Genomic DNA, 15,782 nt, shown 5'->3' on the forward strand with positions numbered 1-15,782 from the left:
GCTAAATTACTGGTGGAAAGTTATTACATATTTGGCACAACATTTCATGGGGCCCTGCATCAATGGCCCTTAATGCAAAAACGGCACTGTTACCACTACCCGTATGCTACACATGATGTGATTTTATGCTTACACCTCTAACATGTTATGTATGTTGCTCTTACACCTTCAAGTTGAAAATCAATCAGCTCAACATTCACATGCCTATTTTATCAAACTTTTGTTAGTTTCTTTCAGCTTGTACATAATACTTTTTCATCAGTAAATTTTATGCCCCACTCCCATCTTTGTACTTTTAAGGGCAGTGAACTTGGAATGCACACAGCTAACGGCCTACATCACATGTGTGGATTGCCCAAAGAACCTCTCAGTTTCTAGTAAATAAAAACATGGAATACAGGAGACAAGTTGGCTCATCCAAGTTCCTTTAGTTAGTTAACAGCCATGTTTCCCTGATATCTCATTCAGATACTTTTTACAAAGTAGTCAAGGTTTCAGGTCAGGTCAGGTCAGGTCAGGTTGGGGAGCTTGCACTGGTATAGCACGTTGCTGCACCCACCACACAAGGAAACATCTTGCTATCCTGGTTGGCAACCCCCGAGGCGGACATGTTGTCCAGTCCCACCCCCAGAAAATGACCATCTATCTGCCACAGCCAAGTGTTAGGTGGGCATCCCCTTGGCCTGGTCCAGGTGCTTAGGTCTTCAACAATGAGGATCCTGTGAACTGGATCACCCTCTGGGAATCGTGCCACATGGCCATAGTGACGTAACTGATGCTTCCTCACAATACAGGTAATGTGCCTCGTTCGGGACTCCATGAGCAACCGCTCATTCGACACAAAGTCAAACCAATGGTACCCAAGGATTATCTGAAGAGACACAGAACCAAAGGAGTCCAGTCTTTATCTCTGGTCACTGGATAGCGTCCATGTCTCATGACCATATAGCATAACAAGAAACACCTTGAAAATGGCAGAGCACAAGAGCAGGAGTTTTTAGAAGTAATTAGTGTTCTAACACAGTATGTTAAAGCACCAACACGGTGTGAAGCCTGCCTGGATTTAGTATTTTGTAATAATCAAGATAGAGTTGAGGATGTAGAGGTGATTGAACCACTAGGGTCAAGTGGCCATAATGTAATACAATTCTCAGTATTTTGTAAGAGTACAGATGCAAAGACTAAAATTGTTAAGTTTCACTTTGGTGGGGGAAATTTTGAGCAGATGCGACAATGTCTAAGTAGGTTACACTGGGATAAGCTTTTAAGTGTGGAGACAGTCGAGGAGCAGTGGAACAGGTTTAAAACCGTTTTACATGTAATGCAGGACAGATACACAGCTAAAATTAGAATTAATATTCAATTTAAAAAAACTCCACAGTGGGTTAATAAAGAATTAAAAAATAAGCTGCAAAAAAAAAAAAGCTGCTTTATAAGGCATATAAGACTACTAACTCCAAAGTGAATTGTAGGGCATATGAGAACATGAGGGCAACCATTAAAAAGGATATCAGGGAGGCTAAAATATAGTTGGAGAGGAATACAGCAGATAAGGTGAAAGAAGACCCTAAGAGAGTCTTTCAGTATTTTAGTAGTAAAAGAACAGTCAAGGAGGAGGTGAAGTGCATCAGAAATGGTAAGGGGAATTAAAAGATACAGACAATGACATAGCGGATGCCCTAAACTTACATTTTCCTGAGGTGTTGATGAGTGAGCAAGTGGATAACCTCCCAGAGGTAACGGGGACTACTAAGGAGGTACTGAGGGATTGTAGAGGGAAAAGTGCTGCTCAGATTAAACAGGCTGAAATCAAACAAATCACCAGGACCAGATAATATTTACCCTCAAGTTCTTAAGGAGGCTACAGAGTACATATATAAACCCATGACACATATTTTTAGGAAGTCACTGCACACTGGAGAGATTCAGAAGGACTGGAAAATGGCAAATATCATCCCATTGTATAAAAAGGGTGACAGGGCAGATCCAAGCAACTATAGGCCAGTAAGCTTAACATGCATCACAGGAAAATTAATGGAAGGAATTATTAAAGAAAAGATTGAGCAGCACCTGGCAAGGACAGGAGTTATTCTGAACAGTCAGCATGGGTCCAGAAGAGGGAGGTCGTATTTTATATGAGGAAGCAACAAAAGGATATGATCAAAGTGGACCATATGATATTATTTATCTTAACTTTCAGAAAGCATTTGATAAGGTGCCACATGACAGGTTGGGCATCAAATTAAAAGAAGTGGGAGTTCAGGGTGATGTTTTTAGATGGGTGCAGAATTGGTTCAGACACTGGAAGCAGAGGGTGATGGTGCGAGGAACCTCTTCACAATTGGCCGATGTTAAGAGTGGTGTTCCACAGGGGTCAGTGCAAGGGCCGCTGCTATTTTTAATATATATAAATGATTTAGATAGGAATGCTGTATAAGTGAAAAGCTGCTTAAGTTTGCAGATGATACCATGTTAGGTGGATTGGCAGATAATTGGAATCCATTATATCATTACAGAAGAACCTGGACAACATACAGGCTTGGGCAGATTTGTGGCAGATGAAATTTAATGTCAGTAAATGTAAAGTATTACACATAGGAAGTAAAAATGTTAGGCTTGAATACACAATGGTGGTCGGAAAATTGAGGATACACCTTATGAGAAGGATTTAGGAGTCACAGTGGACTCTAAGCTATCGACTTCCCGACAGTGTTCAGAAGCCATTAAGAAGGCTAACAGAATGTGAGGTTATATACTGTAGCACAACGTGTCGAGTACAAGTCCAAGGAGGTTATGCTCAACCTTTATAATGCACTGGTGAGGCCTCATCTGGAGTACAATGTGCAGTTTTGGTCTCCAGGCTACAAAAAGGACATAGCAGCACTAGAAAATGTCAAGAGAAGAGCGACTAGGCTGATTCCAGGGCTACAGGGGTTAAATTATGAGGAATGATTAAAAGAGCTGAGCCTATACAGTTTAAGCAAAAGAAGATTAAGAGGTGACATGATTGAAATGTTTAAAATTATGAAGGGAATTAGTACAGTGGATCGAGACTGTTATTTTAAAATGAGTTCAACAAAAACATGGGGACACAGTTGGAAACTTGTTAAGGGTAAATTTTTCACAAACATTAGGAAGTTTTTCTTTATACAGAGAACCACAGACACTCGGGCCGCCTTATATTTGGATCCGAGTGCTGCTGTGCATCGGACAACACCTCAGCACCACAATGGTTCCGATCCCCAACAGGCCTGACCTCTCTGATTTTGACTGTTCTGGGGATGAGGCTCCCAAGGGCTTTCCCCCATTTCCTTCATAATGCGAGCAGCCATCCTATGGGCAGGTACAGAGAGCAGAAAGGAGTCCTGTCCGTCATTTCAGAGATGAATGAAGTTTTTAACAGTGGCTGGAATGACAATCCTGTCACCAACTCCCAAGTATTCCCTGCAAGTTGCAGGACCATTTGCAGGGTGGATGCAGTTTAACGTCATACCCAGGACATATAACTAAATGCCTTGGTAGGCTGCTTCAGATTCCCACAACACTTCGAGTGACTCTTTGCCACCAAGGTCCTTGAGTATGTTACTTACTATTTAACTAAAATAATTTTACAGGTGGTTTAAATTGTGTCATGTACAGTTTTGTGTTCTACAGACTGAACACATTTGCCTCAGCAGTTGTTTAGTCATTCTGTTGCTTTTGATTGTATAACATGCTGCAGGTCCACTGACCAGCAGTGAATCTCTCTGACCTCTAAAACTAGAATTGGAGGCTCACTATTAGTATACTCGTGTGCCTTTCAACTTCCAAATGAATATCTCAAAATAAATTTCATAGAAAGTATATTAAAATACAGTTCATCATTCCTGCCTCACAGCATATAAAATAGGAACAAGACTACAGTGCATCCAGAAAGTATTCACAGCGCATCACTTTTTCCACATTTTGTTATGTTACAGCCTTATTCCAAAATGGAATTAATTCATTTTTTCCTCAGAATTCTGCACACAACACCCCATAATGACAATGTGAAAAAAGTTTACTTGAGGTTTTTGCAAATTTATTAAAAATAAAAAAACTGAGAAATCACATGTACATAAGTATTCACAGCCTTTGCTCAATACTTTGTCGATGCACCTTTGGCAGCAATTACAGCCTCAAGTCTTGTTGAATATGATGCCACAAGCTTGGCACACCTATCCTTGGCCAGGTTCGCCCATTCCTGTTTGCAGCACCTCTCAAGCTCCATCAGGTTGGATGGGAAGCGTCGGTGCACAGCCATTTTAAGATCTCTCCAGAGATGTTCAATCAGATTCAAGTCTGGGCTCTGGCTGGGCCACTCAAGGACATTCACAGAGTTGTCCTGAAGCCACTCCTTTGATATCTTGGCTGTGTGCTTAGGGTCGTTGTCCTGCTGAAAGATGAACCGTCGCCCCAGTCTGAGGTCAAGAGCGCTCTGGAGCAGGTTTTCATCCAAGATGTCTCTGTAAATTGCTGCAGTCATCTTTCCCTTTATCCTGACTAGTCTCCCAGTTCCTGCCACTGAAAAACATCCCCACAGCATGATGCTGCCACCACCATGCTTCACTGTAGGGATGGTGCCAGAGTTCAATCTTTGTCTCATCAGACCAGAGAATTTTCTTTCTCATGCTCTGAGAGTCCTTCAGGTGCCTTTTGGCAAACTCCAGGCGGGCTGCCATGTGCCTTTTACTAAGGAGTGGCTTCCGTCTGGCCACTCTACCATACAGGCCTGATTGGTGGATTGCTGCAGAGATGGTTGTCCTTCTGGAAGGTTCTCCTCTCTCCACAGAGGACCTCTGGAGCTCTGACAGAGTGACCATCGGGTTCTTGGTCACCTCCCTGACTAAGGCCCTTTTTCCCCGATCTCTCAGTTTAGATGGCTAGCCAGCTCTAGGAAGAGTTCTGGTGGTTTTGAACTTCTTCCACTTACGGATGATGGAGCCCACTGTGCTCATTGGGACTTTCAAAGCAGCAGAAATTTTTCTGTAACCTTCCCCAAATTTGTGCCTCGAGACAATCCTGTCTCGGAGGTCTACAGACAATTCCTTTGACTTCATGCTTGGTTTGTGCTCTGACATGAACTGTCAACTGTGGGACCTTATATAGACAGGTGTGTGCCTTTCCAAATCATGTCCAGTCAATTGAATTTACCACAGGTGGACTCCAATTACACTGCAGAAACATCTCAAGGATGATCAGGGGAAACAGGATGCACCTGAGCTCAATTTCGAGCTTCACGGCAAAGGTTGTGAATACTTATGTACATGTGCTTTCTCAATTTTTTTATTTTTAATAAATTTACAAAAACCTCAAGTAAACTTTTTTCACGTTGTCATTATGGGGTATTGTGTGTAGAATTCTGAGGAAAAAAATGAATTTAGTCCATTTTGGAATAAGGCTGTAACATAACAAAATGTGGAAAAATTGATACGCTGTGAATACTTTCCGGATGCACTGTATATGAAGTTTAATGATGATCAGGATTCAGAAATTGGCCTGCAGGTGAGCTATTGAAAAAAGTGGATAAATTTACACTGTAAATATCTAGGATCAGTGGTAGCCTGAGATGGAAAACCAGATGCAGAGATAACCAGTAATGGAACATTTGGAAGAAGGTTTCAGGAGTATTGTTTGATCAGAGAATTAAGATGAAGGTTAAAGATGAGGTTTTTAAGAAAACCTCTATAGAGTGAGACATGGGCAGTAAAAGGAGCACAGGAGAAGAAGTTGGATGTCTCAGATATGAGAATGTGGAGATGGATGTGTGGAATGACAAAAAAGGACAGAATAAGAAATGAGACAATCAGATGTACAACAAAGGTAGGAGAGATATCTAAGAAAATACAGGAAATTGTAGGTTAAAGTGGCATGGACATGTGATGAGGAGAGATAATGAATATGTGGGCAAAAGAGTGTTAGGAATAGAAGTACAGGGGAATAGAAAGCAAGGGATGCCAAAGCAGAGATGGATTGATAGAGTAAAAGAAGATCTGAAGGAAAGGGGCTTGACAGAGAAGGAGGTGCATGACTGAGCTGTTTGTAGAAGGTTGTTCGAGCACATCGCCTCCACATAGAAGTGGGAAAAGGTGAAGAAGAAGAAGATTCCTGCCTCACAGCACCAGGGTCTGCATTGAGTTTGCATGTTCTCCCCATGTATTTTTAAATTGATTGGTACCAGTCAGTATGGTTAACTGTGTATGATCACCTGTTTTAACACTGAAAACTACAAATGTGTCAGTAATACTTCTCAATTACCAAAAAATGTTTAGTTCTTCATGTGCTATGACATAAAAAACATCTGTCACCTTTTTCCATTCCCAACAAAGCCTCCAAAGATTTTGACTTAGGAACACTAGTAACTATGCCACCAGATCACTGTTTCTAAATATCTACAGCCAATAAATGGATTAAAAATAAATGAATACTTTATTCATATGTTTCTGTTGCTGAATTGCATGCAGCCAAGCCACTCTTTTCTGATGGGCTGTGCGGTTGGTTATGCCCTGCAAAGGACTGGTGTATCATCCACCACATGAACTTCTTGCCTTACACTCAGTGCTGCTGTGATATTCACTGGCTCCCTGTGATCTAAACTGGGCAGATTAAATTTACCCTTCAGTACATACATGGTTTAAACATATAGCATATACCTATAACGCCTGTCCATTTCTTGTCACTTAATTGCATGCTACTCACATTCTTAACCTCTCCCCCACTAGCTGTCACTAGACAGCCGAAGCATGCGTTCATGACAATACCAACCCCAGCAGGCAATATCTTTACGAAATTAACGCCAATACTTTTGCAAAAAAAAGACCAAAACAGTTGTTGCAGAACAACATAATTCTTTTGAAAAATAACAAAACATTTTTTTTGCGTGGCAGAAATAAGCTTCCATAACATTTTAGCAATACATTAAATTATTGAGGCATGTTTACTACTTATTTCATTTTTGCCCCAACCTGCCATTAAAGCTGAGCTGCTACGTGTCAACATAACAAGCAGTACCACATATTACTCCGATTAGATGGCACTGAGAGCAAAAAAAGGTTTAACATTATATAATTAGTCATAGATATTGAAATACTGAAAAGGTATTGAATGCCTGTCTCTATCTAAAAAAAAACTTTTTGAATTCTTTCTTATTGAGTGAATATACAGCATTTTTCTATAATTTTAAGTCTATCAGAATATCTTAAATGCATTATCTCATCCTGTGTACTCATCACTTCCCTGTCCTGTAGCCACTGATTAACTGGATAAAGTGGTTTGATAATGGATGGATGGACAAACACTCACTGAGCAAGTTATTAAGAACATCTGTACACCTGCTTATCCATTCGATTATCTAAACAGCCTACCACGTGGCAGCAGTTCAGTACGCAACATCATGGAGAGACAAGACAGGAGCTTCAGTTAATCTTCACATCAAACATCATAATGAGGAAAAGATGTAACTTTAATCACGGCGTGATTGTTGGTGCCAGACAGGCTGTTTTGAGTTTACTCACATTGGTGCGTAAAAAACAAAAACATCCAGTGAGCAGCAGTTCTGTGGATAGAAACGTCTTATTGATGACAAAGGTTATAGAGGAGAATGGTCAGACAGGTTCAAGCTGACAGAAAGGCTTTGGCAACTCATATAACCACTTCTGTACAACTGTAGTAAGCAGAAAAGCCTCTCAGTATGTACAACATTTCATATCTTGAGGCAGACATGCTACAACAGCAGAAGATCACATTGGTTTCTACTCTTGTCAGCCAAAAACTGAAAGCTGAGGCTGCAATGGGCACAGGCTCATCAAAACAGGGCAGTTGATGACTGGAAAAAACGTAGCCTGGTTTGCTGAGGCACAGGGTCAGAATTTGGTGCCAACAGCATGAATTCATGAACTCAACCTGCCTGGTGACAACAGTCCAAGCTGATGGTGGTGGTATAATGGTGTGAGGAACATTTTCTTAGCACACCAATCAATTACTGCTTGAACACCATGGTCTGGTTAAATATTGTTGCTGACCATGTGCATCCCTTCATGGCCACAATATACCCATATTCTAATTGCCACTTCCAGCATGATAATGCACCATATCACAAAGCAACAGTCCTCTCAAGCTGGTTTTATGAACATGACAATGTTCTTCTGTAGCCTTTCCAGTCACCACATCTGAATCCTGTAGAACATCTTTGAACAAGAGATTCACACCATGAATGGGCAGCTGACAAATCTGGAATCATGTCCACATTGACCAGAATCTTAAAGGAATGTTTCCAACATCTTGTGGAATCCATACCATGAGGTTGTTTTGAAAGCACAAGGAGGTCCTACCTAGTATTAGTGTAGTGTTACTGTACTGTAATGTAGAGACATATAGAAAAGTATATTCTTAATGTTGATGGTTTCCATATATTCAAAGAGAATCATAAACATGTATGAAAATAAGCATTTTATCCTAATGCACATTAGTATAGCAAGGGTTAAGTCACAAAAAGGCTTGTGCCCTTTGTATTTTTTATTTTTCTTATCTACCTGGAAACCACAAATATTTCATGAGTCAAGGTCAAGTGTGTAGAGAGAGGCTAACGAGCAGGCCCCCCTCTTTTCCAGGTGGCAAAAGTGAGCTGAGGACTAGAAATAATGGTGGCAGGAACTGGACGGGTTCAAGGAGGGAAGAGGGCCTGCCAGGTGGCCATGATGAATAAGATAGAGTGTTATGCTCATTAGGCTGGGAAATATTGGTGGAATTAATTAGAGGTAGGACCAATGCAACGGGAAACTGGAGTCAGGTAGGAGTGTCAAATGAACTGAGTGAGGTCAACTTTTGATAAGGACTGTAATAAATGTAAGGTATAACCGAGTTGCTAATTGCTCATTTTCATTTGAAATGAGACAATGTGTAGATCATGTAATAAAGCTTGATTCTGCCTGCACATCCTGAGGTCTCCGAGTGCCTTTTTTTGAACAGCGTGTTTCTGCCACAACAGACAAAGCCTAAAAAAAGAATAAAGAACTACTTAAGAACATGGGGCCTAAGCAGTCTTTTGGTCCGGAACCCCTACAGATTTTTTTTTGCCGGTTTGAATCCTGAAAAAGTCAGAAGTGATTCCACTCCATTGGGCCCTTGAGTAAGGCTGTTAACCTGCAGTTGCTCCATTCTAGGTACATTAACCTGAGACCAGCCCCCCAAGCAGCTCCACCAACTTGCAGGGAGAACTCGGGAGTTGGTGGCAGGATTGGCACTTCGGCCACAGTTAAAAACCTCACACTGTTCCAGTCCATTTGAACTAGTGTAGCTGCACGGCTGCACTCGGGTCCTAATCTGGGACCCTGAAGTGGTTGGTCATGTGGTGGGGGTGGCATAATGTGCTGTATCAGTGCATATTCCCAGCCTATCTACTGATCTTATCATTGAACTCGCATTTAGACACCAATTCTAAATTTAATGACTCTCTCTTAATTGTCTATATTTTGTAAGCATGCATTATTTTTTGTATACTATTTATTCATTATTATTATTTAATTTGTTTTTTTTCTTTTCTATGTCATCTTGTAAAGCACTTTCAGCTACATCCTCTGTATGCAAATGTGCTACAGAAATAAATGTTCCTAGGAATTTGCTCAGTTAGTGTACGATGCAACCCAATTAACAATAATTAACTCAAAATATAATCCATCCATCCATTATCCAACCCACTATATCCTAATTACAGGGTCACGGGGGTCTGCTGGAGCCAATCCCAGCCAACACAGGGCGCAAGGCAGGAAACAAACCCCGGGCAGACGCGCGCGCACACACACACACTAGGAACAATTTAGAATCGAGGAAACCCACGCAAACACGGGGAGATCATGCAAACTCCACGCAGGGAGGACCCGGGAAGCGAACCCGGGTTCCATAACAGCGAGGCAGCAACGCTACCACTGCGCCGCTCAAAATATAATTCTCACCTTAATTTTGACTCTAGCAGACCGTGTAGTGGAGTTTAATAATGGGTACACTAGACAGCGTGAGGGGCTGGCGTCCCGTCCAGATCGGCGCCCTGTGCTACCTGGTTTAGGATTCAGCGCTCCGATGTGCACAAAACAGCCATGTCACGGCCGTTATTTTATTTACATTTTTATTTTTTCTCGTTTTTCAGCTTAACTGCCAATGCCCTGTCCTCCTTCCGCCTCCGTCTTCCTGACGGCTTGTGACCGCGTGCTCGGCTGCTGTGTTGTGTCGACGAACGGCTTCGCGAGGCAGTGACGCTGACGCGAGGGAGTCGGTAACCAGGTAACGCCGCGTGCCGCTTAACCGCTGCCAGTCCGTCCCTCGCGGCACCCAGCGGCGGCAGGTCAGCGTTCACTCACCGTGGCCGTGGCTGTCCGGTTCGTTCGTGCTGCTTATTCCACCATCCGAGGACCCCCGGCGTGAACGTGACTAAGTGCCTCCGCACCTTAAGGTGAGAACCGCGCGTCCGCACCGCCCGCTGGCTTTGGGCTGACAAGAAACCTAGCCCAGTTGGTACCCGTCGAGGTGGGGCGCATTTTAGGCGGCTTTCTCTTTCGATGTGCTATTGACAAGCTGCATTGGACATGTGAGGTTAATGTGGCCGGGGTGGAAACGCAGGTCGATGGAGTTCCTAGACACAAGTTTTGTTTTGTTTTTTGCATGCAAACAATTTTAAGAGAAACACGAAGGAAAACGAAACAACGATAAAGAACTTCCATGCAAGGTATGCCACCCATTCATCCACTCTGTATATGGGACAGTGACTTAGTAACTCATATTGCTGGACAAGGCTCCGGCTTCCCATGGCATCTCGTGAACAAATAAAGATGCAAAAAGCGGGAGTCACAAACATAAAAGGCGTTGCAAGACACCACTGTGAGTAGTTTATTAAAGTTGGCTTTCCTACCAGATCCCCATTAGGTTATTTGGCGATGTTCTGTGTGAGATAACGATGTGTATGTGCCTGAGTGCACCTGCAATGAACTGTGGCCATTTGTTGCGCCCGATTCTGCATTGATTTTGTCCAGCTCTTATAACCCATTCTGGTATGAAGCAAACTTCATAATGTTACTTTAGTTCAAGTTGCTAAGCTCAGAAACGAGTGACAATTGTGAGAGTACTGTGAGTCATCAGTCTCGGACAAACTGCACATGAAGTTTTCAGTTTGGAACAGACACTGTATGTTGTTCTACCATTCCACTGCAAGGGATTGCGAGGTACTGTGGCACACAGATTTGTTTTCCACATGACTTCCATAATCAGACACCCAGTGGAGGCTTTCTGTAAATGCCTGGTATATTTTTGTAACAGATCTGTAGAGGTTTGGCACTGTTGTCGATGACAGCAGTTCCACTGCATGTACTTTAGTCGGTAGTTCAGGACTGATATAAAAATTAGGTGCTTCTCTCTAAATATTGGAAAAGGAAGAAACTAGAAGTGATACTGATCCAAGGATACATAAGCTCAAGGAAGTTCATATTATGAAAAAGACACAGTGTACTTGAAACAAGGACCCAGGGGACCTTTAAATGTCAGTGTGATTAACTGGAACTGATGAGCTCTGCTGAGCTGAATGGCCAGTTGTTGTTGTCTTCTCTCATAAACCCAGGCCTAAGACAGCTTACGAGTTACTCATGTGGATGTGCAGAGCTTCAGTCACCTCCCTCTCTCTCTGTCCCATGTACGCGTGTGTGATCGATGCCGTAATGTACATTAAATTACAGTTCTTAAGACATGCTGTAGCTTCAGTCATTTCTCATTTCGGAAGAAGAATAAAGCTTCTTTTTATTCCAAGGATTGGATTGTTAGAGGCAGGAATGTTTTCTGCAACCAGTGATTTAACAAAATCTTCCCAAAGGTAAAGGAAATATTTTCACATTAAACAGGAGTTTGGTGATTTTCAGTCACATTCAGGAAGAGTATACTGGACATTTGAAAAATAACTTGGATCAGTTTCAATGCCATTCGATTATTACAGAGTTTCCTAATTTTAAAAAAATACAACATGTACAAACAACTTATTTTCAAACATTCACCCATCTATTATTAAATCCACTTAAACTAGTTTAGAGGGTGGGAGTCTATCCCAGTATTCGGTGCAAGGAAAGAATGAACCCATGGTGAGTTCAATCGCATGTTACAATGTATATTATATGAGTTTGAGTGTGTTAAACCCTAAGTACATTTTATACTATATGTACAATTTATATGTGACAAATGAAATTTGATTTGATTTAATATGTGCATAACATTGTCTCAAACCAACATTATTCAATTTTAGGGCATTAGGGGCTGAGTATATCCCAGCATCAGGACAGAAACCATCCCTCAACTGGGCAACAGTCCATCTAAGTGCCCACACTGACACTCATGCAACATATTCAGGCCATACATTACATTCTTGAGTCGGCATAACGGTCAGCCTGGCAGTATCAGTCATCATCAACCTTGGAGAGAACACCAGTCCATCATACTGCCCACTCTTTCACATAGCCACAATCACATTCACTCATATGTAGCATGTTTATAATTCCCAGTTAGCCTCACTGCTACTCAGAGTGGGGTGATCAGACACTGACGGAACACAGAGAGCGACTGGTCACAGGATCATTGTGTCCATAAGAACTACAGTATTAATGCTTTGAAGCCACTTTGGCTTTTTTTTTGTCCGGTGCAGCCTGATTCACTGGTATGACAAAACCACCACATATGATTTACTGTTTGACTCATCTTGATGTCTAGTTATACAAGATGGTGAGCTTTTTGGGGTTTTCCCTTATTTTTTGGCCCTGTAGGCCAGACAAACCCTCATTTTTTTGGCCATTTTAGACTATATTTTGTTTAGGAAATTACACCATTATTATAAAGAGTCTTCAGGAAAAAATTAAATTATCAAAAGGACCTGAATTTGTTTCCTGCAACATCAACCAATCCCAGGGATGCACCCTTTAATGGGAATCGAGAGGACAAAGTTACTCCATTTCACAAAAATGTAAACATTTTTTTAAATTTTCCATATGCGCAAAGCATACAATTATTCATTTCAAAATTATATATCAAGCACATCTGTCTCGCTTAAAACTGTCCAAAATGTTTTCAGGCCAAGATCCAACCTGCAAACGCTGCAGTCAAATTCCAGCCTCACTGGGTCACATGTTTTGGGCCTGCACCAAATTAACATCATTTTGGACCACAATTTTTAAGTGCCTTTCAGACAGCCTTGGTGTCATAATCCCTCCTAACCCACTAACAGCTGTGTTTGGTGTTCTTCCAGATGGGCTTAAAGTGGAGAAGGACAAACAAACTGTGATTGCCTTCACTACAGTATTGGCATGCAGACTTATTTTGCTAAACTGGAAGAATCCTAATTCTCCTCTTTTAAGTCAGTGGGAAACCGATGTTTTATACTATTTGAAATTAGAAAAAATCTAATTCTCAGTTAGATGATCTGTACAGAACTTTTTCAAAACCTGGCTGGATCTAATCAATAACATTTTAGAATAAGCTCTTAAAGCACCGAGGAAGCAATTCTCTCCACATTTTTTTCTCTTCTCCATTCATCTCTATTGCCCTATTAAACTAATCAATCTAGGTATGTTTACAAGCTTTAAGGTTCACCCCATTGGCCATGCTCTCTTTCTCAGGGGTGGGGGTCGATCTGTTTTCAATCCTATTTTTTGTAAAAACTGATCTATTTGTATGGAATGATAAAAATTAATACAATTTTTAAAAAAAAGAAAAAAAAGGGGGATCAGTAATATAGGCACGTGGAGTGTCATTTTATGCTATTTTGAGGTTTATGATCATGAATATGATCATATTTTTAATATCTGTTTCTTTACTGTTGGTCCTGTCCCTCTAAGAGCCATTACAAGATGGTTACAAATGAAACATTTCAAACATAGGCATGCGGGGTATTGCTTTAGACTATTTCAAGATCAGTGATTATGACTATGATGTTATTTTTGATTTTTGATTCTTTACTAGGAATCTAGCTCTCAATGGACGTCTGCCAGAGTGTAAAAATGACAAATTTCAAACATAAGCAAGTGGGAGATCATTTTAGACTAGAATACAGTATGATGTTATTTTTGATCCTTTACTAAGAATCTAGCTCTCTATGGACCTCTATCAGAGGGTGAAATATGACACATTTCTAGTATAATTTAGACTTGAAACATTTAAATTGAAGCACACATTTTAATATTTCAAATATCTGATGCAACTATTCTTGTTTATTATGTACTTCTATCCTCAAGAAGTAAATCATTACATTTCTTATGAAAACCCTGAATTAGAGTGGCTTACACTAATTCAGACTCTTTTTTTTAAATGCTTACCATTAGCCTTTATTAACTGGAAGTATTGTAGCTACAATTTTTTTGCATTTAATTGAAGAAGTTTAAACTATTCTCAAGTTCAAATTTAAATCAGACTTCTCCAAGACTCTGAAATGGGATTAAGCAGTTTTGAAAAATGTATTTTAAAATGAACCTGATCAAATCTTAAGTTAGCCATAGTCAAATGCAAAGAATATTTTATTCCATCTGCTGCTTCATTTCTTGTATATTTCCAAAATTCTGGAGCTACTGGAAAGGTTCAAACATTGAGAATGATGCATACACAAAAATTTCACAGTCCAATTATCTTCATTGGTAAAGTTTTAGTGACATTCAAAAAAAAAACCGGAGAAAAATTAGTAATTCACACCAAAACAAGTAACCTCTTGTCTTGTGATATTTGAGTTTCAGGCTTACACTGATACAAACATTTCTGCTTATGTCAGTATAAACGGTCATAAAACTGTATTCCTCTACTTATTTATTTGCAATTTTGTTACAGCAGACTTTTCACAGAGTGTCAGGACTGTTCAATTAATATGTTAGCTTATAGGGGATTAAGAAAAAACGTCTAATATCTACTGTATGCTGCCATGTAAAATGAACATTCTGTACTAAATAAGCAAATACCTATGCAAATTAACAATTAGCATTAACTTTCGATTAGCTCCTACAATGCTCAATCATGATAAAGTGTCTTTGAGCTAGAAAAAGGAAGGGGCAAGTAAATGTGTAGTGATGTCATCATTGTGTGTTGATATCAACAGTTTAGCAAGATTGTGTTGAATCAGTCCTGCTGCATTATGTATTGAAGGCGATGAGGGAATACAAACAAGGGATGAGCTTTCTCTTTGCTGGCAACAGCACTTAAATTTGGCCCCTGCAATGTGTTCACTTCAGTACCTATACAGTATGACTTGGTAATAAAGAAATCAGGCATAGCAAGTATAAGAAAGACACAAACATAGATCATAAAGGTTTTGGGCACCAAGGTGATCCCAATATAATTGAAAATTGACTAAAGCCAAAGGAAATGCAACTATGTCTTATCAGATGCTAGTCAAAACATAAACTGAAGCCATAATGGCAGTGGTGCCATTTTTCATGATAAGAAAATGGAAGTGGTGAGTTCAGGAGGGTGGAAACCAGTAGTGACATCTTATAGTAGTGACATTACCATTCTGCAGAAGGAAGAAGAGAAAAGGCATTTGTGTGATGTTTAACAAAATATGCACATTAAAATGCAGTGTCATTATAAATTTACAGGAAAGCAATAATTGGCTTCTATAATTTTGCCAGTTTCGCCCAACAATCACTCAAAAACCCATTGTGAAAAAATAGAAACATGTTTTCAGAAAGTTTAGCAAATGTATTAAAATTAGAAAAGGAAATCCTTGAACTACATGGCTTGATCTTTGTGCGGACATGCAG

The 15,782-nt window shown here is 40.4% G+C and overlaps 1 protein-coding gene across 4 annotated transcripts in view; it reads left to right on the top strand.

Annotated features, from left to right (window-relative positions):
- The first annotated feature begins 10,239 nt into the window (after positions 1-10,239).
- LOC114650214 (myosin-3-like) overlaps positions 10,240-15,782 on the top strand; it is a 45,224-nt gene continuing 39,681 nt past the window's right edge. For 2 of the 4 annotated variants that reach the window (XM_028799711.2, XM_028799712.2), the window contains exon 1: positions 10,241-10,462. The gene's annotated coding sequence lies outside the window, so the exon portion shown is untranslated. Of the gene's footprint in view, positions 10,463-15,782 lie in introns of all 4 variants that reach the window. The other 2 variants (XM_051926256.1, XM_028799710.2) reach the window with 2 other exon arrangements.

Source organism: Erpetoichthys calabaricus, chromosome 4, assembly GCF_900747795.2.
Source record: "Erpetoichthys calabaricus chromosome 4, fErpCal1.3, whole genome shotgun sequence".
Taxonomy (NCBI): Eukaryota; Metazoa; Chordata; class Cladistia; order Polypteriformes; family Polypteridae; genus Erpetoichthys; species Erpetoichthys calabaricus.